This window comes from Eulemur rufifrons, chromosome 7, assembly GCF_041146395.1.
Source record: "Eulemur rufifrons isolate Redbay chromosome 7, OSU_ERuf_1, whole genome shotgun sequence".
NCBI classification, from domain to species: Eukaryota; Metazoa; Chordata; class Mammalia; order Primates; family Lemuridae; genus Eulemur; species Eulemur rufifrons.
In genome coordinates, this window is record NC_090989.1 from 143,892,242 (window position 1) to 143,915,798 (window position 23,557).

The 23,557-nt window shown below is 39.6% G+C and overlaps 1 protein-coding gene across 11 annotated transcripts in view; it reads right to left on the reverse strand.

The window, feature by feature from the left end:
- LRRFIP2 (LRR binding FLII interacting protein 2) overlaps positions 1-7,513 on the reverse strand; it is a 115,224-nt gene extending 107,711 nt beyond the window's left edge. For 8 of the 11 annotated variants that reach the window (XM_069475519.1, XM_069475517.1, XM_069475514.1 and 5 more), the window contains exons 1-2: positions 7,226-7,513; positions 5,712-5,783 (exon numbers count right to left, since the gene is read on the reverse strand). The gene's annotated coding sequence lies outside the window, so the exon portion shown is untranslated. Of the gene's footprint in view, positions 1-5,711; positions 5,784-5,890; positions 6,061-6,335; positions 6,387-7,225 lie in introns of those variants that run through there. The other 3 variants (XM_069475509.1, XM_069475511.1, XM_069475516.1) reach the window with 3 other exon arrangements.
- Between the last annotated feature and the right edge of the window lie 16,044 nt (positions 7,514-23,557).

A 23,557-nucleotide genomic window follows, 5' to 3' on the forward strand; every position in this document is an offset into this window, starting at 1 on the left:
TCACTCATCATTAGGGAAATGCAAATCAAAACCACGAGATGCCAATTCATACCCATTAGGGTAGCTTTTATTTTTAAAATAATAAATTTTTTTTTTTTTTTTTTTTTTTTGAGACAGAGTCTCACTCTGTTGCCCGGGCTAGAGTGAGTGCCGTGGCGTCAGCCTAGCTCACAGCAACCTCAAACTCCTGGGCTTAAGCGATCCTACTGCCTCAGCCTCCCGAGTAGCTGGGACTACAGGCATGCGCCACTATGCCCGGCTAATTTTTTTTAATATAGATTTTAGTTGTCCATATAATTTCTTTCTATTTTTAGTAGAGACGGGGTCTCACTCTTGCTCAGGCTGGTCTCGAACTCCTGACCTTGAGCGATCCACCCGCCTCGGCCTCCCAGAGTGCTAGGATTACAGGCGTGAGCCACCGCGCCCGGCCTAAAATAATAAATTTTTAAAAAACAAAATAACAAGTATTGGCAAGGATGTGGAGAAATTAGAACATTTGTACACTGCTGGTGAGAATGTAAAATGGTGCAGTTGCTGTAGAAAACAGTATGGTGGTTCCTCAAAAAATTATACATAGAATTATATATGATCCAGCAATACCACTTCTGGGTGTATACACAAGGAATTGAAGCTAGTACTCAAACAGATATTTGTACAGTTATGTTCACAGCAGCATAATTCATAGCAGCCAAAAGATGGCAACAAGCCAAATGTCCACCAACAGATGATTAAATAACATGGCACATACATACAATGGAGTACTATTCAGCCTTAAAAGGAATGAAACTCTTACACATGCTACAACATGAATCGACCTTGAAGATATTATGCTAAGTGAAATAAGCCAGACACAAAAGACAAATATTACGATTCCACTTACATGAGGCACCTACCATAGTCAAACTCACAGAGACAAAAAGTAGAATAGTGGTTACCAAGGGCTATGGGCAATGAGGAGTTATTGTTTAATGGACAAAGTTTCTGTTTGGGATGATGAAAATGTTCTGGAGATGGAGGTGATGGTTACACAACAATGTGAATGTACTTAATGTCATGAATTGCACACTTAAAAATGGTTTAAATGGTAGATTTTATGCCAATTTTACAAACATGCACTGCATAACATTTCAGTCAACAACAGATTGCATATATGTCAGTGGTCCCACAAGATTATAACAGAGCTGCCCTATACAGGTGTGCCATTTTTTAACTTTTTTTTTAAGGTGGGGTCTTGCTATGTTGCCCAGGCAGGAGTAAAGTGGTTATTCACAGGTGCAACCATTGTGCACTACTCCCTAGAACTCCTGGACTCCTGGTCTCAAGCAATCCTCTTGCCTCAGCCTGCTGAGTACCTGGGACTACAGACACATACCACTGCACCTAGCCCACTTTTTACGTTTTATACCATATTTTTACCATACCTTTTCTATGTTTAGGTATGTTTAGATATACAAATATTTACCATAGTGCTATAATTGCCTACAATATTGAGTACAGTAACATGCTGTATAGGTTTGTAGCCTAGAAGCAACAGGCTATACCATATAGCCCAGTGTATAGTGGGCTATATCTTCTAGGTTTGTATAAGTACACTCTATGATGTTCGCACAATGAAATCACCTAATGACACATTTCTCAGAACATATCCATCCCTGTCGTTAAGCAATGCATGACTACATTTACCACAATAAAAAAATTGAAAAAAAAAAAAAAGGTCAACATGGTAAATTTTATGTTATCTCTATTTTACCACAATTTAAAAAAAAAAAAAAAATTTGGATGGATTGCAAAAGATGCATTTGGCAAGACAAGGAAGACAGTGTCCTCTCATTTCCTTGACTGTCCACCTAGGTATAGCATTATTCACAATGAGGGAAAACCATCTAATCAAAAGCTGAATTTGTTTCTGTCTTTAGTCCTATAATCCTTGGGTCACTTAACTGGAATACTTACTTCTTTAAAAAAGAGCAACAACATGTATTCAGTTTGTTGTTATACCTAAGTGATCTAAACCATTTAATACGCAAATATATATTTTAACATCCTAATCCCCTGCATAAGGAAAACAGAGAGCCAAAAGATTGTTTCTAGCTGTTAAAATATTTCTACTTAAGAAAGTGGGAATGTAGAAAGAGTAACAAAATGCTCAGAACAAGTAACTTAAAATAAATTTGTTTCCTAAAGCAACAAAGATATCTATTATATCAAAACTAGTTAAAAATTTTATGTTCCTGGCCGGGCGCAGTGGCTGACGCCTGTAATCCTAGCACTCTGGGAGGCTGAGGCGGGTGGATCGCTCAAGGTCAGGAGTTCGAGACCAGCCTGAGCAAGACCCCGTCTCTACTAAAAATAGAAAGACATTATATGGACAACTAAAAATCTATACAAAAAAAAATTAGCCGGGCATAGTGGCGCATGCCTGTAGTCCCAGCTACTTGGGAGGCTGAGGCAGTAGGATCTCTTAAGCCGAGGAGTCTGAGGTTGCTGTGAGCTGAGCTGACACCACGGCACTCACTCTAGCCTGGGCAACAAAGTGAGACTCTGTCTCAACAACAAAAAAAAAAAAAAAAAAAAATTTTATGTTCCTAATGAAGGAACACTAAGATATACCAAGTTCATACTGAAAACAATGGAAAAAGTTGAACTATGATTCTTTAACAGGGATTTTAATACTCTACTTCTGAGAAAATAAAAGCACCCTGATAGGCACTCCAAGTCTTTTCCCAACCTCTTTACCACTTTGTCTTCCTCTGCTCTGTTCCACCCTTCCACCTTGCTTTTCTTTCTGATTTTTGTTTGTTTGTTTTGTTTTATATTGTTTTTTAAGAGGAGGGGGAAGCTGAGATAGGAAAGGGATAGGATAATAGGAATAAACCAGTAAAGAAGAAAGAAAACCACTAGAGTTTATTTTTTTCTCCTCACAATGAATCCTAAATACATCATCATCATCATCATCATCATCAGAAAATGCTAACAATCCGATTTCTGAGGGTAAGGAAAAACTAAATTTCCTGGAGTCACAATCTAATCTAAAGCAAAAGAAAGGAAACCAACCGCAGGCCTGCATCTATAAATTAAGTCTGTATGCGGAATTCTTCAAACACCCTTGACTATAATACAAAGTTGCAGTTAAATACAGTGACATGAACTTTGGTCAAAGGGTGGAGGGAGCACTAAGTTATTTAACAGCTTTCTACCCTAAGAAGTGACATCAGTTAAAGAACTTTAAACTCAAGTGTTTCCTCCACTGAGTACAGAAAACATCAAGGTTTTCCTAAGATATACATAGTACTGGGAGACAACTATACTGGGAGATAGCATCTGGTAATAACTAAGAGTTTAAAGATGTAACTTCATGATACTATACAGTTCTATGGGAAAAACAGAACAAGAATTTGGAAAGAAGTTAATTTATCTGTTTGAACTCAGAATAATCCTCTAAAACAGTCCACCATTCCAGGACACTTTTGATCCCAGTGACAAGTATGAAGGTCTCTGAAACAGACTGCCATTTCAACTACGGGCCTCCCTATGCCAGTGATGATAATGTTTTTTCCCTGTTGTAAGACATTTGGCTGATTCTTGGCTAACACTCTCATACAAGAAGAACACAACATCAATGCTGATATAATCCTATGCTTTTCCCTGTGAATATTTTCCCTCCTTAGTTTTCCTTAATCATGAAGGATGAAGAGAAGGGGCAGGAGGAGGGAAGGAAGAGGGGAGGGCGAAGGGAAGGGGAGATGATGATAAAAGCTTGGAGCCGAGGATATATAGGCTAAGTAGATTTTCACCCCAAAACTTAGCCTTAATCTTCTGAAGGCAAATGTCCTTTATAACTCCCCCTTCTGTGGTTGCCACTTTTCCTAAACCCCAGGTCTTCCTGACTTGCAGCAGGGCCAGACTAGATTACAGTTATGTGGTAGGTTCTGTCAGGCAAGCTTTGACAAGGTCTCAAAATAGACCCTGGGCACCAGCCAGGGAAACTGCCACTCACGAGTTTCAACTTCATCATACTTTAGTCCCTCAGCACTTATTTTTTTCTTTAGTTTCTCTCATTTCAAAAAAGCAAAGAATCCTGAACTTCCTCCTGGCCTCTTGTATTACAGGAGTGACCTGTAATACATCAAAATTAAAATTTAAACCTCTTTTCAGAGTGGGGGAGATGATAAAAAAAATTTTTTTTAATCTCCCTTGTTCTGTTCACAAGCACTTTGCAGAACAAAGACAATCTATACCCACTTTCTGCCTTGAGAAATTAATTCATCAATAGCACTCTGGTTTGTTTGCAAAAGGATTTTTGGATGTCAAACTTCACAGAGGTTTATTTTATAATGAATAGACTAGGATGTAGAAGATAAAAGAAGAGAAGAGGTGGGCTATTCATTTCTTGTGTGACTAATAACATAGTAGCAGACTCCAGCAGGGCAAGAATTTAAACTATATACAATGTTTTTAATTTATATTGGTCATAAAATTCTGAATCAACCTGCTATAAGATGTAGCCATTTAACTACTACCAAATATAAATGGTTTATATATGACACCACCAGTCTACAAACCACAATATTTCTACTCTTACCATCACAAATAAAATTAACCACCTGACACTCAAATGTTTTTAAATGCCTTATGAAATTCATTTGCAATATATTTTTTTTATTGCAGTATATTTTTCTGGTTAAGGAACTACCTCTTTACTCATATGCTCCACAGAGAAAGCAACTACCTAAAAGAAAAAGGCAATGAAACGGCCTCTATTTTGCAGGTGCAATGGATAGTGCTCCTAAGGTAAGGAGAGAGTTTTATTTCCTCTTAAATGATCCTCATCAACATTCCCAGCATGCTGCAAGAATTATTTTTTCCATACATCATCAACTCTGTTCCTTCTCACACTAGGAGCAGAGTAAACAATTCAGAAAGAGCTTTGTAAGAAATCACTCTGTCTCTCTCTCTCTTGCTAAATTCATTTCTGGTAAGGATTTATTTTTGTTTTGAGAGAGAGAGAGAGACAAACTTTGCCAAATATTAATATAGTCTCCATATCACTTTTTTCTTTCATCAGAGAAATGCTTAAATCCTGACCTAAAAAGGTTTTCCTTGCATATTTACCTATCAAGACTATCAGTTATGGTGGTTTCCACAAGGGATTTTCCAAAAGGGAATCTCTGTTCACAGGGAACTGAAACTCTTAAGTCACTATTAGCTGGACAATAATCAAAAGCAACATTAGGAAACAGTCTGAATATAAAAATGGATATCTAAAGTTTAAAAAATGTCAAAATTTAGTCAAAGAATTAAAGGAATTTGCTAAGCTGGAACAATAAGATAAGCCTGCCATTACTTTATAACTAAAAGTACTTTATAAATGAAAATTAAGGTAAAATAAGCTGAATTCTAAAAGAAGGAAAAGAAAAACAAGGCCAAGAGTATCAAGAACTCAGTGATTTCAATGTCATTTCTTTAACATTTTGAAAGCCAAAAATGATCAAATTACATTTCAGCAATAAGAAGTTATTTCTAGTTTAAAATGAATCAACTCCGATAATAAATCACTTCAGTACACACATTCTTCTATAATAGAACTTAAATAAGAACTCAATACAGTCTCATTCTCCATTTTCAAGGACAGAATCACAAAAACGGGTGATGCTTTCAACTCAAAAGACTATTTTGTACAGTGCAAATTCATTCAGTGAACTATTTCATACCTCAGTGATGGTAGCTGTTCTTTCCACTGATGTTTATTTTACTTCTAGACCCCTTCATATATCTTCCCACATCTGGCAAAAAAAAAAAAAAGGAAGGGGAGTAAAATCACATCACTTAGGAACTAACAAACTGCTCTAAATCCAAGCATTCTGCAATTCTTAAACTTTTATTTCCTTACCATACTTCATGACAAATGTCCAGCAACAAACTTAATAAAACACAATACAACACTTCCTATATTATTAGCAAAAGCATCTCAAAAGACAGGCAGAAACAAACTTAGCTTTTCTTTATTTCAATTTTAAGATTCATATCAATGATTCACAAGTGAGTGACCTAACTTCCAAATGAATCATACTTTCCGAAATTCTTACTCTACATGAGTGTATTATAATACTAGGTCATCATCTCTATATCTGCTAAACAGAGCATGACTTTGGTTAAACAGGGTTACTCTACAAAACTTTTAAAACACAGCAAAGGTAGAGTCCCTGCAAACTAACTCTACCTGCAACAATGCACTCTCCAACAATTGCTCCTTTCCATGCAGATTCATCCCCAAAATAAGAATATAATCTTGAAAAAAACTGTTAAACACTGATTAAGAACTTATTCATCCATACCCTGCTCTCCATCTCTCCTGTTCCAATTCTGCATCCACATTCTTTCCCCATCGGGATAAGATAAAAAATTAATAGCCACTGTTATCCTAATATACCTTTTTTAGTCAATTAACCTACTCTACTGTTTTTCTGTTTACCGCAGAAATGCTGAATCATTAAATGGAAACTCAAAACGAACTACAGATATTTTAAATTTCCCTGGCCATGAATCAGGAGCCTGATATTTGTATCTCCCACGGTGGAAAAAGTAAAGCAAACACTTGAACGTTCCCCCCCCCCCCCCCCCAAGAAAGAAAAAGAAATGTGTTCCCTTAATTCCCCCTGCTTCCTGCTGGACATGCACAGCATAGGGATGCCAGGCCTGACTGTAGCTATAGAACTTAATCTGAGTATGAGTAACGCCCCACACTAGTGAAGTATTAGCCCCGACCCTCCTAACAAGCGCCCGTTAAACCGGCGCTTCAGCTCCGGTCAAGGAGGAAAAAAGCAAAAATCCCATAAAAATGTTACGCCCTCCACTGGCCTGACACCGTTCCCTGGGGTGCTCGTCCCGAGACAGAACCTGAGTGTGGCGTCTAGGGAGGAACAGAAGGAGACTCGGGCACTCTAAACAGAGGGACAGCTGCACATTTCTCCTACAATGGGAGTAACTAACACTTTCCCCCCGCGCGGAGAGAGAACGAGCGTTAGAAATCAAGAGTGATACCCGAGAACGCAGCAGGCAGGGGGCGGCCCTGGCCCCGTAGCCCGCTGGGGGCCAGCCAGTCCCCAGGGAATCCCGGCCCACAGCAAGAGTCACAGGCACCAAGGATCTCACCCGGCTGCGGAGGCCGGGAAGGGAGCTCCCAGCTCCCCGCTCCCACCGAGACAGCGGGAGGAGCGGCCCTTACCTGTGTCTGGGCGCGGGCTGTGGCTGCGTCGCCGCCCGGGAAGGGCCGGAGCGCGGCTCGCCAGCCGGGCGCCCGCCGGGGCTAGGGGCGCGGGGCGCGGCTGGACGACTCGGTCCCGGTTTCCCGATGTACGCGGCAGTTCCCAACCCCGGCGGCCAGCTGGTCAGTTACGCCGGTGTGCCCCAGGCGCCGCGGCACAGACAGCGGGAACCGGCCCTCGGGAGGAGCTGCGGCCGGAGCGGCAGGGAGAGGCGGCGAAGGAGGGGGCGGGGCCAAGGGGTCAACGACCCATTCAACCGGAAGCAGTTGTGGCCGCTGCTGCCCGAGAGCGACGCACGCCGCCGGCCTGGCTTTAGCCCCGCGGGGCAAAGTACCCAGGGCTGTTCTGCGGCGAGCTGCGCGCCGGGCAGGTGGGTAAGATTGCCCAAGCTGCTATGCTCCTGCCTCCCTGCTCCGCCATTGCGAGCCGTTGGGGCTGCGCGGAAGGGAGGGTGGTGGGGCGCGACTGCCATTAGGGCGGGGCCTGGGCCGCTGGTAGGGCGGAGGCCCGGGCATGCCTATGGGGGTGACTCCTCTGGAGCCGCGATTTTTGCCCAGCCCCTCCGACCCCAGGACCAGGGCCAGTAATATGAACTGTTATGTGTGCCAGTTCAAGGCTGCACCTGTTCTGGTCGCCTCTAAACCGGGTAAGTGGGCTGGGGTGGTGCTCTGACTGTAGAACTATACGAGCGTGGGTGTGGTTGAAATGCCAAAACCCTTATTTTCAAGATGAAAACGTATGATCTTAAAATTATTTCCGGAGAAGATTGCTTGGGAGGGAGGGCGGAGGGAGGAGTATAGAGTCAGTTAAAAACAAAATAGAAACATACCTGTCATTTATTATAGAAGTATCTATCAAGGCCCACCAGGTTCGAGGCATTTGGAAACCTTGCTTTCTAGCGGGATTTAAGCAAACAAACAAGGTAATGATAGATTATATTAAGGCTCTGCAGGAAACAGAGTGATGAGAAAGATTTTGTGGACGAGACCTCTTTGGCTGAATAGGATGGCTAGAGAAGACCTCCAGGAGGAAGTGATAGTTGAGCAGCCCCTTGACGAATAAGGCACGAAATATACTTAGAACTTTACGTACAGGGACTCTAGGTTCCAGAACCCCCTGAATAAGCCATTATTCACATGTATCAACCACACCCACACTTGTATTCTGAGTATTACACTTGGAGAGCCACCCCAATCCACTTACCCAAGCCCATTAGGCCAGACGGATTAAAGGGGACCAGAACAGGTGTAGCCTTGAACTGGCACACGAATCAATTCTCATTACCAGCCCTGGTCCTGGGGTCATAGGGGCTGGGCATATTAAAAGCCTTTCTCTAAAGCCTTCTAAAAGCTGTTTCTGTGTTGCCCACTCCCTCTTCAATTTCAGAAAGCCTGATCACCCTTAAGAGTTTGTAGGAGCTGGCACTAATATAGGAGGTTCAAGAGACAGGAAAACTTATATCCATAAGCCTTGAGAGACAAATTCTCTAACTTATCACTGTTTCTCTTTTTATGTCACTATTTTTCTCAGACCCATGAGTAAAAATTAAAACTATAATGTTTATCTTGGCTTAAGAAGAGCTCGATCTTCCCAAAAGATTGTGCTATGTTATGATCTGAATAAAAGGATTAATGACATCTTTTGCTAAATCAAAGACAAAAACGCCGACTTGTAAGGAAAAGGATCTATTCAGGTACTAATGTATTACCTGAATGTTACCAATAAGCCCAATGTTTATTAAATATTAACTCTATAATTAATGGAAAGATTGTGTGGATAATATTAGGGTTAGATTCTCTTGCCCTTTTACTCCTTAGCCACTTGTTTTGGTTCATGCCAAACAGAAATATTTTGCAATGTCTTTTTGGAAAAATGGACTGGCAGGGAGCTAACACTTATTAAGTGCCTACTACTTACACAGCATTGTGCTGGGCACTTAAATGTATTACCTCTTCCAATACTAGGACTAACATTGAGATACACCTGTTTTAGTAACAAAGACGTTGAGGTTCAGAGAGATTGTGACTTGCCTAAGGTAACAAAACTAATAACTAGAAGAGTCAAAATTTGAACTCAGGTCTGGCCCTAATTTCTCTTGTTCTTTACATCATACTGCTGTACTTTAAGAAGGAAAGATAAGTGGAGTGTCCAGCAGCAGATTTTTATATTAGTTTTAGAATTTTTACTACGAAAATATACTTTAAGGTAGAGTGGTATGGAGCAGTTTTGGAATTTCTCCGTGTTTACTTCTCCCGCTATAGAATATTTGTCATCTATTTTGCAACAAAAAAAAAGACTCCACTTGTTTTAAGAGTTCATGGTGTCATATGTGGTTTCAATGCTGCCAGGAATGTATGATGCTAATATTTTGTAATTACAAAGGGGTCCTGACTGAATGCATCACCCTGAATTATTTCATGGGCAGTTCTTTCCTGCACATTAAATGATTTCTTTCTGCCAAAAATATGTATTCCCAGATCTTTATGGAATATTCTGACATGTGAATGCCCTCAGGTCTGTGTGGACTAGCGAGCGGCTCCTCTGGTCATGTACTAATAGATGAAGGAAACTTTTGCAAGTGTTTATACAGTTTTAAGGGATGAGGTGGTAGGATTTGTACATTTTTGTTCATTTCAAAATCCTTCACATTTTTCCTTGATGATGCCAAGAAATAAAATTTTTCCTTTCTTAAGAGCAAATACTCATTTTTGTAGTTTTCACAAGATTGTGTTTTATAAACATAATACTGTGTTTTACTTCTACTCGTCACTGGAAACATCATTAGTTCGGACATTAAAAATAGGATGCCACTTTTCAAAGCCTTATATTTTTTTTAGGAAAGTGTGTCTGTGTGTGTGTATGTGTATTGAAAACATTTTTTAAATTTTGGTTAACTCCCTACAAACTTATGGAAATTTGGCATTGTAACTGTTGTTGACAATGCATATTTGTTTTAAGTTCTCTTTCTAAAAATTCCTTATCTAAATTTACTACTTTTTCTTGCTGTCATCTTTTCTTTCTTTCTTTTTTTTTTTTTTTTTACTTTTTATTTGGAAATAATTACAGACTCAGAAAAAGTTGCAAATATTGTACAGAGAGATCCTGTGTATCACCCATTTTCCCACATTGGTATTATATTACATGGGGAAAACTTACATTATTAAAACTAGGAAATTGACATCTTGCTGTCTTCTTTAGGTTTTTAGTTTCTTTTTATGTTTTGCTGTATCAAAAAGTTATTTTGCAATAACTTATTTCTGTTACATTTGATTTGGCTCTTCTCCCTTTCCTAAATTAGCAAATGTTAATAGTTAATAAGCTTGCCATGATACTTGTCTCAAATTACAAGTTTATTAAAAAATTCTGTGGGTCAACACAATTGAAAGTGATTAATTTGTAAGGTTTTTGCTTTTTCTGCTTATACTGGTCCATGTCATCCTGCCCTGATAAACCTGTAAATTTATACAATCTGTGTTTGTGTATTTTCATACATCCTCTGACCACTGAAATATTTTCAAAGAGATTGTTATCAAAGTAGAAGGAGAAAGAATACAAGGCTGCTCATTTAACTGGAAAAAAAAAATTTTTTCTAAACATCTAACTATCCAAACAAAAGTGCTATGGTCTCTTGGGCAGGATGTAAAATCTCACTTATGGCCAATTCTGGCTTTACATAGATTCTTCTAGCCAGGGAAGCTCACCCTTTACTCCACCAGACAATAAATAGAGGGAAAAAACAAAATGTAAATTACTTTTCTTCAGTCTTAGTGGTGAGGAAAGGTTGATGAGAGGGGATAATTTGGGACTTTGTGTAGGTATCAATTATGTATGAACACCTAATCACAGATAATCAAGTGATTGCTCTTCTGCATTATATACTCGTTGTAAATGAGTAATAAAACATCCTTCATATTATGGCTTATTTAGCAAACTATACACCTGCTATGTACAGGCACGCAGTTAAGCACTCATAACGCAGGGAGAGAGGAGCTAGAATTTGGCATTAAGGAGCTAGAATTCCACAGTTTCTGTATGTGTATGTATGTACACATACAGAAACTTTGGAAATTCATGGTAGACAGGTCTTGCTATGTTGCCTAGGCTCGAGTGCAGTGGCATGATCATCATTGACTGCCTCAGCCTCTTGAGTAGCTGGAACTACCGGCACAAGCCACCATGCCTGACTAATTTTTCTTTTTTTCTTTTTCTTTCTTTCTTTTTTTCTTTTTCTTTCTTTCTTTCTTTCTTTTTTTTTTTTTTTTTTTTGGTAAAGATGAGGTCTCATTATGTCACCCAGGCGAGTCTCAAACTCTTGGCCTCACATGATCCTCCCTGCTCGGTGTCCCAAAACACTGGGATTACAGACATGAGCCACTGTGCCCAGCAATATATCATATGTTTTAAGTAAGTATTAAGCTCTTAGTATGTGCCAGATACCTTCCAAATGCTAGGGATCCAATGGAAAGCAAAAAGAGAGCTGTGTTTCCTTCTCTTATGCAACTTACTTTCTGATAAGGGAGAAGTCTCAAAAGTAACTTTACAATCTGATAGGTATTACTAAGGGGTATATGCTGCCATGAGGGCACGAAAGAGGTGGGACTCAACCTAATCTGGGGTATCAGAAATGGTTTCTCCTAGGAAGAGATACTTTAAGCCAAGAATTAAAAGTGCCTCATAGTAACCTAGATCAGAAGTAGGAAAAAAGGGCCGAACACAGTGGAGTTTGAGGTTTGCAATGAAAAAACTATGATGACGATACTGCACTCTACCCAGGGTGACAGCGCAAGACTCTACCTCAAAAAAAAAAAAAAAGTGGGAGAAAAGCAAGAAAGAGCATATATAGACCTCATAATGGAACCAGCAGAGGCCCAAGGACTGAAAGGAGAGTGAGAATGTGAGATGAGTCTAGAGAGCTAAGTTAAGGGTCCACCATTCAGGGTCTTACAAGGCTGTGGTAAGGATTCTAATCTTTGTTTAATCAATGCAAACCAGTTGAAGAGTTTTTAGTGAGAGTGACATGATGAGATTTATATTATCAAAAGATCACTCTGGCTTCAGTGTGAATTCATTCTTTAAATATTTCCTGAGAACCTACTATGGGCCAAATACTATTCTGTACAAAGAGGACATAGCAGTGGACAACAGAGAAATCACCTATCTTTGAGGATCTTAACATACAGACAGTATGCCAATAATGTATAAGATGGTAGTGCCATAAAGAATATTGGAGCAGGGTAAGAATGAAAGGGTAGGGTGGGTTGCTATTTTATTAGCTTGAGCCATATGAAATTACTGTTTTTTTTTTAATTATTTTTCTCAGAGAACTACAAATAGAACTACCATTTGATCCAGCAATCCCATTACTGGGCATCAACCCAAAGGAACAAAAGGCATTCTATAAAAAAGACATCTGCACTAGAATGTTTATAGCAGCACAATTCACAACTGCAAAGATGTAGAAACAACCCAAGTGCCCATCAATACATGAGTGGATTAATAAAATGTGGTATATGTACACCATAGAGTTCTACTCAACCACAAAAAACAATGGTGCTCATTATCCTGGATAGAGCTGGAACCCATTCTACGTGAAATATCCCAAGAGTGGAAAAACAAGCACTACATATACTCACCATCAAATTGGTATTAACTGACCAACACTTAAGTGCACATATAGTAGTAACATTCATCAGGTGTCGGGCAGGTGGGAGTGGGGAGGAGGGGATGGGTATATTCACACCTAATGTATACGGTGAGCAACATCTGGGGGATGGACAGGCGCTTGAAGCTCTGACTCGGTGGGACAAAGGTAATGTATGTATGTATCCTAAACATTTGTACCCCTGTAATACGCTGAAATAAAAATAAACATATCTAACCACAAAAAATATATATAATTATTTTTGACCTGAGAACATTAGATTCATGTAGTTCAATCGCGTTTTTGTGACATTAAGGTCATGTGGTTCAGCTTAATACTTGGAAGAGTCAGAGAAGACCTCTAATGAGGGGTTCTAAAGAAAGAGAGGGGTAAGCCGTGTAAATACCCGAAGAAAAAGCATCCCAAGCAAAAGAACTGCAAGCACAAAGGCCCTAAGGCAAAAATGTTCTTGCCATGTTTGAGAAGCAACAGGGAGGCTGAAGAGTAATGGACAGAGGGAAGAATGTTAATAAGGACCAAATCATGCTGGGCTTGTGGACTATGGTAAGAAGTTGGCTTTTCCTCTTTGAATGATCTAAGTCATTGGACAGTTTTAAGCAGAGGAGCAACACATCTGTCATTTTAAAAAGGACTGTTCTGTTAATGATAGAATCTATTACCATTAACAGGTGATCACTGTAAAATTCTGGGTATACAGGTGATCCCTGTAAAATTCTTTCAACTTTACTGTATGTTTGTAAATTTTCCTAATAAAATGAAGAGGGGCTGTTTTATTAATTTTTTTAATTTATTTTTTGAGACAGGGTCTTTCTCTGTTGCCAGGGCTAGAGTGCAGTGGTGCCATCAAAGCTCACTGGAACCTCAAACTCCTGGGCTCAAGCCATGTTTCCTCGGCCTCCCAAGTAGCTGGGACTACAAGCGTGAGCCACCATGCCCGACTAATTTTTTGCATTTTGTAGAGATGGCATCTCATTATGTTTCCCAGGCTAGCCTTGAACCCCTGGCCTGAAGGGATTATCCCACCTAAGGCTCCCAGAGGGAGGGGTGAGCCACCATGCCTGGCCAAGGGGACTGTTTTAGCTACTAAATTGTGAATAGAATTTAGAGGAACAAGAGTGAAAGCAGGAAGACCAGTTAGGCTATTACAATTCCAGTAGCAATAGAAGTAGTAAGAAGTGGTTGGATTCTAAATAAATTTTGACTGTAGAACCAGCAATATTTGCTTATGGAATGGATTTGAGATGTGAGAAAAAGAGAAAAGTAGAAGATAATGCTTAAGGTTCTACACCTGATCAAAGGGAAGGATGGAGTTGCTGTCAACTGAAATTTGGAATGCAGGGTAGGAAAGCAGGTTTGGAGGAAGACATTTTTTGGACAAGGTGAGTTTGAAATAAATGCCTGTTAGTTAAGCAGAGATGTCAAATAGGTAATTGAACATACAAGTCAGGAATTCAGAGGAAATATACAGGTAAAAAATACAAATGTATGAATCCACCTAAAGATTAGGAATATGAGGACCTTGAGAATTAGATGGAGATACTCAAGAGTTTAGCCCCACACTCATGTTTTTGTTCTAGGCTGCTTTTGTTTATAGATAGTTATCAGTTACTTTATATTGCCATTCAGATTATTTATATGCATTACTATCTGCAATTTACATGCATGCTAAGGGGGTTTTGTTTTTCATTGCTTTTTTTTTAAATGTTAATCTTGTCTTCCCCCAAGCAGATTACATGTTTTTTGAGAAAAGATTTATTTTCTTGTATACACCCCACAATGACATATCCCTAGAAGACATTTACAATGTTCATAAAATAAAGCTATTTGAATATAGAACTTTTCATTGCTTTTGTTTTCATAAAGCATCAATTTTCTTATAAATATTTAATTTAGATACTTCTAGCTGTCCTATGAAAATAAGGGTAGAGTTAGAATTTTCAGTGTGTTGCAACTCATGCCCATTTCAGGTCAGACAAAAAAAAAAAAAAGAGAACCTTCTGCAAAAAATAACAACGAAAAAGGCCCAAGCTACTCAGGAGGCTCAGGCAGGAGGATCACTTGAGCCCAAGAGTTTGAGGTTCTTGGGCAATGATAGTACCTGTGAATAGCCACTGCATCCAGCCTGGGCAACAGAGCAAGAACTAATCTTTAAAACAAAAAAAGAAAAAAGCCCAGCTCTTCTCCGCATTGGCTTTATACTCAGACTCCACATGGTATTAAGACAGTTCCCAACAACTTCACTTCTACAGTCACCTCAGTCCAAGTCCAACAAGAAAGAGATTGTTGCCAGTAGCCCCTGGATTCAGTGAACCAATATGAGTTACCTTTCCACGCCTTAACACTGCAGTCCCCAACCCCTGGGCCACAGACCACACAGTAGGAAACGAGCTGCTGGCAAGGGAAGCTTCATCTGTATTTATAGCCGCTCCCCACCCCATTGCTTGCATCACCACCAGAGCTCAGCCTCCCGTCAGATCAGCAGTGGCATTAGATTCTCACAGAAGTACGAACCCTACTGTAGACTGTGCAGTCGAGGGATTCTGCTTATGAGACTCTAATGCCTGATGATCTGAAGTGGAGCTGAGGTGGTGATGCTAGTGATGGGGAGCGGCTACAAATACAGATTGTCATTAGCAGAGAAATTTAACTGCACAGAGACCATAATAAATAAATTGCTTGCAGACTCATATCAAAACCCTAACAGTGGGCCGGGCGAGGTGGCTCACGCCTGTAATCCTAGCACTCTGGGAGGCCGAGGCGGGTGGATCGCTCAAGGTCAGGTGTTCGAGACCAGCCTAAGCAAGAGCGAGACCCCGTCTCTACTAAAAATAGAAAGAAATTATATGGACAACTAAAATATATATAGAAAAAATTAGCCGGGCATGGTGGTGCATACCTGTAGTCCCAGCTACTCGGGAGGCTGAGGCAGTAGGATCGCTTGAGCCCAGGAGTTTGAGGTTGCTGTGAGCTAGGCTGACGCCATGGCACTCACTCTAGCCCAGGCAACAAAGTGAGACTCTGTCTCAAAAAAAAAAAAAAAAAAAACCCTAACAGTGAGTGGCAAGTGAAAATGTAATGATAATAGAAATAAAGTGCACAATAAATGTAATGCACTGGAATCATCCCAAAATCATTCTCCCCTCCATAGTCTGTGGAAAAACTGTCTTCCATGAAACCAGTCGGTGCCAAAAAGGTTGGGGACCGCTACCTTAACAAATTACTGTAGCAAAGAAAATTGTCTTCTGTGATTGGCCAAATTTGAGTCATGCTTTACCTCTGATTCACCCAAAGAGCATGGACTATCTGAGAGGAGTAGCACCCGGAAGAAAAAATGAATGGGGTACTGTCACCAAAATAAGGAAATGAATACTGATGGTCAAAAAACAATACCTATTACACCAAGTAACTCAAAGTCTTAAGCATTGTTTCTTCCTTAAGCTTTTAAAAGCAGTTAGTAATGCATGCCATGGCACTCACTTTGAATCTCTTCCAATTCATACACAATACTGCATTTTTTCCCCTGAATCATCAGCTGTCATATATTTAGTTGTCATTGACGGGTGAACATCACAAAAAATAAATGTATGAGTGTAAAAGTTAACCAGCTAGAAAGGTGAGTATTTCAGCACATCACTCTTCAGGACACTCCCACCTGGTACTGCAGGTAGTTTCTTGTCCTTATAATTCTTTCCTATTGTCAGTCTGCTTAAAACATACTTACTGACCCTTCGTACCTGGGGGCAGGGTGGCTGCTAACTAAGATGCCTGGGAAACCACTGCAGAAAAAAGTGACAATGAATCAGCTTAAGTTCATCTTCTACTAGAAGGAAATTACACAGGATAGAATCTTGAAAAGAAAATTTGTCTACAGATATGTCTGTTTTCTATTCAGCTTTCTTTCCTTTTTACACTAACAGGTTATTTTCCCCACACGATGTTTGACCTACCTTATATAATATTTTTTTAAATATTTTAATTCAAAATTTGCTGCAGAAAATGGATTACTTTGGTGTAAAGAGAACGTTGACTCTATTTTCCTGGAATTGGGATGGCTTCTCTAGTTTGCCGCTTCCGTGGACACCAAACATAACATTCTCTGTTCCAGGATGTGCTTCAGTTTGGTCATAAGACTGGCAGAAAATCAAACCAAACTAAATGAATAGTTGTTGAAGTTAATCTCACGTCCTGGAGCTTTGCATGCCATGGAGGAGCCAGCTTCTATCAACAAGCGTAATCTGGATCAAAATCCCTGCTCTGTGGTCCTGTCCATCAGATTTTTGTGTTATGGAAATTGGATTTGGGTCTGGTCACTTGAAAAAATACGTATGAGAATGAAATAATCATGGAATATAGCCATTAAAATTTCTATTGTAGGAGAAGGTGACCTAGGATAATGCTTACCATATATTCAAATGTAAAAAGTAGGTCATTAAACAATATGTTCTAGATCAGCAGTTCCCAAACTTTTTGGCACCAGGGACTGTTTCACGGAAGACGATTTTTTCACAGAGGGGGTCGGAGGTGGGGGAGGCAGGTGGTGATGCAAGCAATGGGGATCCGCTGTAAATAGGGACGAAGCTTCCCTCGCTTGCTCGCCCACTGCTCACCTCCTGCTGTGTGCCCAGTTCCTAAATTTCATGGAAGACAATTTTTCCACGGGTTGGGGGGTGTGGGGCAGTCAGAGCTCAGGCAGTAATGCACTGCCCAGTTCGTAACAGACCATGGTCCAGTGCCAGTCTGCAGCCTGGGGATTGGGGACCGCAGTTCTAGGTGATCCCAATTGAAGGGGGCGGGGTTGTTTTTTGTTTGTTTTTTGAGACAGGGTCTTGCTCTTTCACCCAGGCTAAGACATCATCATAGCTCACTGCAACATAAAACTCCTGGGTTCAAGTGATCCTCCTGCCTTAGCCTCCCAAGTGGTAGCTCGGACTACAGGTGCTGGCTACCATGCTGGGCTGATTTTTTTTTTTTTTTTTTTTAGAGATGGCGGTCTCACTCTTACTCAGGCTGGTCTCAAACTCCTGGCCTCAAGTGATCCTCCTGCCTCAGCCTCCCAAAGTGCTAGAATTACAGTCATGAGGCACCACACTCAGCCCCAATTTTGTTTAATATTATACAAACATAGAAAAATACTAGAAAAGATACCCAAATGTTAACCTTAAGGAATGGAATTATCAGTGATTTTAATTTTTTTTTTTTTGCTTTTCTAAATATTCCAAAATGAAAGTGCTACACATCTGTAATCAGATAAATTAATTTTTAAAGAAAAATGGTTTGTTATACTGCTATAGTCCGAATGTTTGTGTTCTCCCAAAACTCATATGTTGAAATCCTAACCCCCAAAGTGATGGTATTAGGAGGCAGTACATTTAAGAGGTGATTAGGTCACCGTGCCTGGCCAAATTTCTGTTGTTTATAAGCCACCCAGTCAATGGTATTTTGTTATAGCAGCCCGAATGGGCTATGGCAAATACCAATACCACAGAGTCAAAATATGCAAAAGATATAACTAAAAATTAGATCTAATTATGATTCTTACTGCTGAAAACCATTGTAGATTTTTCTCTTGCATACATCATTTATTCTTTCATTTTTAGAAAATCATGTACTGGGCCAGCCACAGTGGCTCACCCTGATAATCCCAGCATTTTGGGAGGCCAAGGCAGCAGAATCGATTGAGCCCAGGAGTTCAAGGCTGCAATGAGCTTTGATTGTGCTACTGTACTCCAGCCTGGGTGACAGAGCAAGATCCTGTCTCTAAAAAGAAAAAAGAAAATCATGTACTGGATGCTCTGAGTAAATAAACATACAGATGTGGCTCCGGCCCTCCTACAGCTACCTGTCTAGTGGAGATACAACAAATAAGCTGACAGTAACAATCCAGCATATCACAGTCAGTAACAGTTTCATGAATTGTCCATCAAAATGCCTAAATCATCTTTTACACATCAAATGCTGGCTTTGGTACATAAGCTGACAAGCATGTGGAACTCACAATACACTGGCACAATTAGTTATTGCTTCAGTTTGCGCAGTGTCTCTATGGTTGTCCACATAGTGGTGTTCAATTATTTTAGTATTTGCTCTTATTTTATGAAAATGCAAATACTAGTGATAGGGAATGTAGGTCCTATAAATGTAATTTGAATGATTGAAAGATGGAAATTATTATTAGGTGTGCTAGAAGCAATGAATCTTTAGCCTCAAACAAACATCTGTTAAATGAAGGCCAGTAAACAGACTGAAGGAAGAGAAGAAAGTCAGAGAACAGGTACATAATCCAGGAAATATTAAAGGTTGCACCTAAAAGTTTAGGTATAGAGATTTTGGTCTTACGTTTTAGATACATATGCAGGTATGCTTTATGTTTGATAGTTGGAAACTGTGGTGACTCACCATTGCCAACAGAATACACTCTCAATCACCATGACATCAATGATGTTAAAATCCACAAGTTTATAATGATACTAATAACTAAGAAAAAAATTCACTACTCACCTATAGAAGTTGTTTTGGCAAGTTGCTAATTACATGGGAATGGTAATTGGTAAATAAAAGAGAAGAATCAAACATTTTTTCTGCCTTTATTGCGCACATTGTATTTCAGTGTAGCCAATGAGTTGTTAAGGAAAAGTCCTTTTGTACAAGACATTTCCAACTAATAAATGTAAAAGGAACAATGCAATTAGAAAATCATCATTTCATAAACATTAATGAAATAACATTTAGGTGACAATCATCAGTGGCTGCTAAAATCATTAAATGAAAGACTGATGAGTAGTTATAATGAGTGAATCAGACTGACAACACCTGGATCCACTAATCAATTTTAACATCACTAAAATCAAATAATCATAAATCATATGCATCTTGATGTGGTACAATCGAAAACATACGAATCATCTGTGAAGTATTTTTGCCACCCTTCCCCACAACTTTGAATTTGAATCCAATCAAGCCTCGAAATCTACCAATTTATTAGGAGAAGGGAGAATGAACAATGGAGGAAGAAGTCAAACAACACCAAGTACAATCAGCTAAACCCAGAAAGTGAAAAGTCCTATAGGACAAATGATAGGATTTTTTCAGCAAATAAATTATCTTAATACATTAAAAGATATTTAAGAGACATAACAAACAAATATGGTATCTGGATCCTGATTTGCCAAGGCAATTATAAAAAGACCTTTTTGAAACAATGGGGTTTGACTAGAGACTGCATGTTAGATGATACTAAAAAATTAATATTAATTAAGGATTAATAATTTTGTCAGTGTGATAATGATACTGGGGTTATGTTTTTGAAAACAATCTTTTTCTGTTAGAGACGTATACTGAATGATTTAAGGATGAAATTATATGATCTCCAGTATTTCCTCCAAAATACTCCAGAGGGGAGGGGGGAAGTGGCAAGACAGAAGAAGCAAGATGAGGTGAGAGCTGATAAGTATTAAAGCTACTCAGCCTTCACGGGTGCACTAGGGTGCATGGGAGGGAGCATAATATTATATTCCTTTTTTTGTTATGTTTAAAATTTCCATAACAAGTAATTAAATTTCAAGTAAGTAAATAAATAAAGGCTTTAGGGCAACTTGTTTCTATACCTGGCTTACACCCTGGTAAAGAGACAGAGTAAATGAATCCAAAGAACTGTAATAGTGGGATCCCTAATCCACTTGGTGTTGGGTGCTCTTGTCTAAATGTGTGATCCTAAGAAAAGGGGCATTTCCCTTTCTTTTGGGTGGGCGCACTGAAGGGAGGTGTACCAGTATTAGCCACAGTGAGGACATGAAGCTCAATAAGTCACTTCTTTCAGATGGCCTGAATGTCAGCAAGAGGTCACAGTAGTGGTGGCTGGAGCTTGGGTCTGAGTTGGGCTGCAATTATTTCACACTGGGGCTTTAATAGGTATAAGGACACTGTGCACAAATGTCGTGGGCAGCAGTAGACGTTAACAAGGTTCTCCTTTTCAAGGGAATAGCTTTGACAAAGGTATTGCTTTGGAATGTTCCAGAGTCAGTAACACCAGGCTCCCAGCTTCTACAGCAGCTAGGGTAACACCTTCCAGAGCAATCAGCCATTGTTGTGACCACTGTGATTCCTAAATATATTGGAGGAAGGAAGTGGAGTGAAGAGGAGAGAAGGAAAGGTCTAGATTTCCCACTAATCTAGACAGTTGGAGCTTGAGTTGATAAGCCAGAGACGTCCATGTGGTGAGACAATGTGTGTTCTTCAGCTGGTGAAGCAGAGTTTACTCATTACCCAGTTCTTGAATTGCATGATTGTATTGTTATATTTTATGGAAACAACTCTTGACTATGATTCAGAGGTGTGACCGGCGTATTCCTCCCACTCCCTTGTCCCTTGGGTAATCTTGAGCAGGTTGATCTTCTTTAAATTAGTGTAATAATACCATACCTGTCTACCTCCAGGGTTGTTGTGAGGATTTTAAGAGATAATATATAAAACTATAATTTTTGTGAACTATCAAATGCTATACAAATGTAAGGCATCATTATTACTGTAAGTGACTAAGTGATTTACATCGTAAAGCTTCTTATTTTCCCTGATTCTATGTTAACAATAAATGTTTAATTAGTATATTACAAAGTTAGATAGTCAAGAAACAACTACAGGTTGGTCCGAGTGGTGTTTACAACTCATTGATCACAACCTGTTACAGATTCCTTTGTTCCTTCTCCACTCCCACTGCTCCACTTGACCAGCCTTAAAAAAATTATTAAAAAAGAATAAACAACTACAAAGAAGTTTAATATTTAGTATGATTTTTCTGCATTCTCTTATGTTGCATAGGAATTCCTGGGAATAAGAAAATCTTATCCAGTTAGTATAGTATAGTTATATCCTCAAATACATTCTTATCAATTTAGCTGAAAAATAAGTTGCTATGTATTCCATACATAATGCCTATTATTTTAGAATCTCAATTTCATAAATCAATATTTCTTCTGTTCAATAATATATGATCAATTGAGGGGTTATAGCAGGGATTGGCAAAACTGTGGCCCATAGGACAAATCTGGGCACCGCCTATTTTGTGTGGCCTACAAACTGAGAATTGTTTTGACATTTTTAAATGTTTCTTGAAAAAAATCAAAAGAATATTGTATGACACGTGAAAATTATATGAAATTCGCATTTCAGTGTCCATTCATTGGAACAACACCCATTTGTTTATGTACTGTCTACAGCTACAGCAGCAGTTGAGTAGTTGTGAGAGAGACCATGTGGTCCACAAAGACTAAAATATTTACTATCTGGCCCTTTACAGAAAAGTTGGCCTCTCCCTAAACTGGAAGATTCAAAGGGACAGAAATAAAAAAATCTTTCTAAGTTCCTAGCTGCCTGTTAGGATAAAAAAAAAACCTGGGATATATGGACTCAAACGATGCACATGCAAAGAGAAAAACTAACTATTATGATTTTAACATGCAATGACTAGTTTTAAGCCAATGAAGAAAAACAGCCTGGCTCAGTGGAACACACCTGTAGCCCCAGCTACTAGGGAGACTATGGCAGAAGGTATATTGCTTGAGCAGAAGAGTTGGAGTCCAGCCCATTTTGTTCAATGATACTGGCAGAAAAAAGAAAATCAGGAGTGTATTAATTCTCTGATTAACATACAACAGAGGAACCTGGCACAACAGAGGAACAGAGGTGCAGGCCTATGGTCCCAGCTACTTGGGAGGCTGAGGCAGAAGGATCACTTGAGCCCAGGAGTTGGAAGCTGTAGTGTGCTATGATCATGCCTGTGAATAGCCATCGCACTCCAGCCTGGACAACATAGTGAGATCCTGTCTCTAAAAACAAACAAACCATACAATAGAAACCAACTCTGGCTAAGGGGAAAAGGGAATTTATCGGAAAGAAGATCCTTAGGTAGTTCCAGAATTAAGGGAAGAGCTAGAGATCATGACCTTCAGAAGGACAGGAAACTCCAGGTCCTTAGCAGCAGGAAATCCTGAAGTCTCTGAGACGTCAGGAGCCTTCCGTCTAAGTTTCAAATTTTGAGGAAAAACAAATTGATGGGCCCAGTTTATGGCCCTGTAGCCAAGGGCCCTCCAAGGGGATGGAGTAATGAGATTTGCAGCCTCGCTGGAATCCCATGGTTGAAATAGAGAAGGAAAAAAGAAGAAATAAGAAGGGGTAAGGGATGCCAGGTAGATGAAAACCAACAGATGTGCTCACAGGGAGTTTGTCAGGAAACAGGAGGCTGTAATCCCAACTTCAGCACCAGATAGGTGAATGTGAAATCAGACATTTCACTGGGCTTCAGTTAGAGGTACTTCCATTATATATTAGTGTAAACGGAGGCACACAATTAGATCCATCTGCCATAAAATTATTCATTGGCCACAGAGAATAAAATTCTTATCCTTGGGATATTTTTTTAAGTTAAAGAACAATATCTTCCAAGGATTAAACTAAAAGGTAATTGTGTGATCGTTACCACCACTTCCATTCAACATTGTACCAGAGGTTTCAGCCAGTGCAATAAGATTAAGAAAGAGCTGGGCATGGTGGCTCACACCTACAATCCCAGCACTTTGGGAGGCTGAAGCAGGAGGATTTCCTTGAGGCCAGGAGTTCAAGATCAGCCTGGGCAACA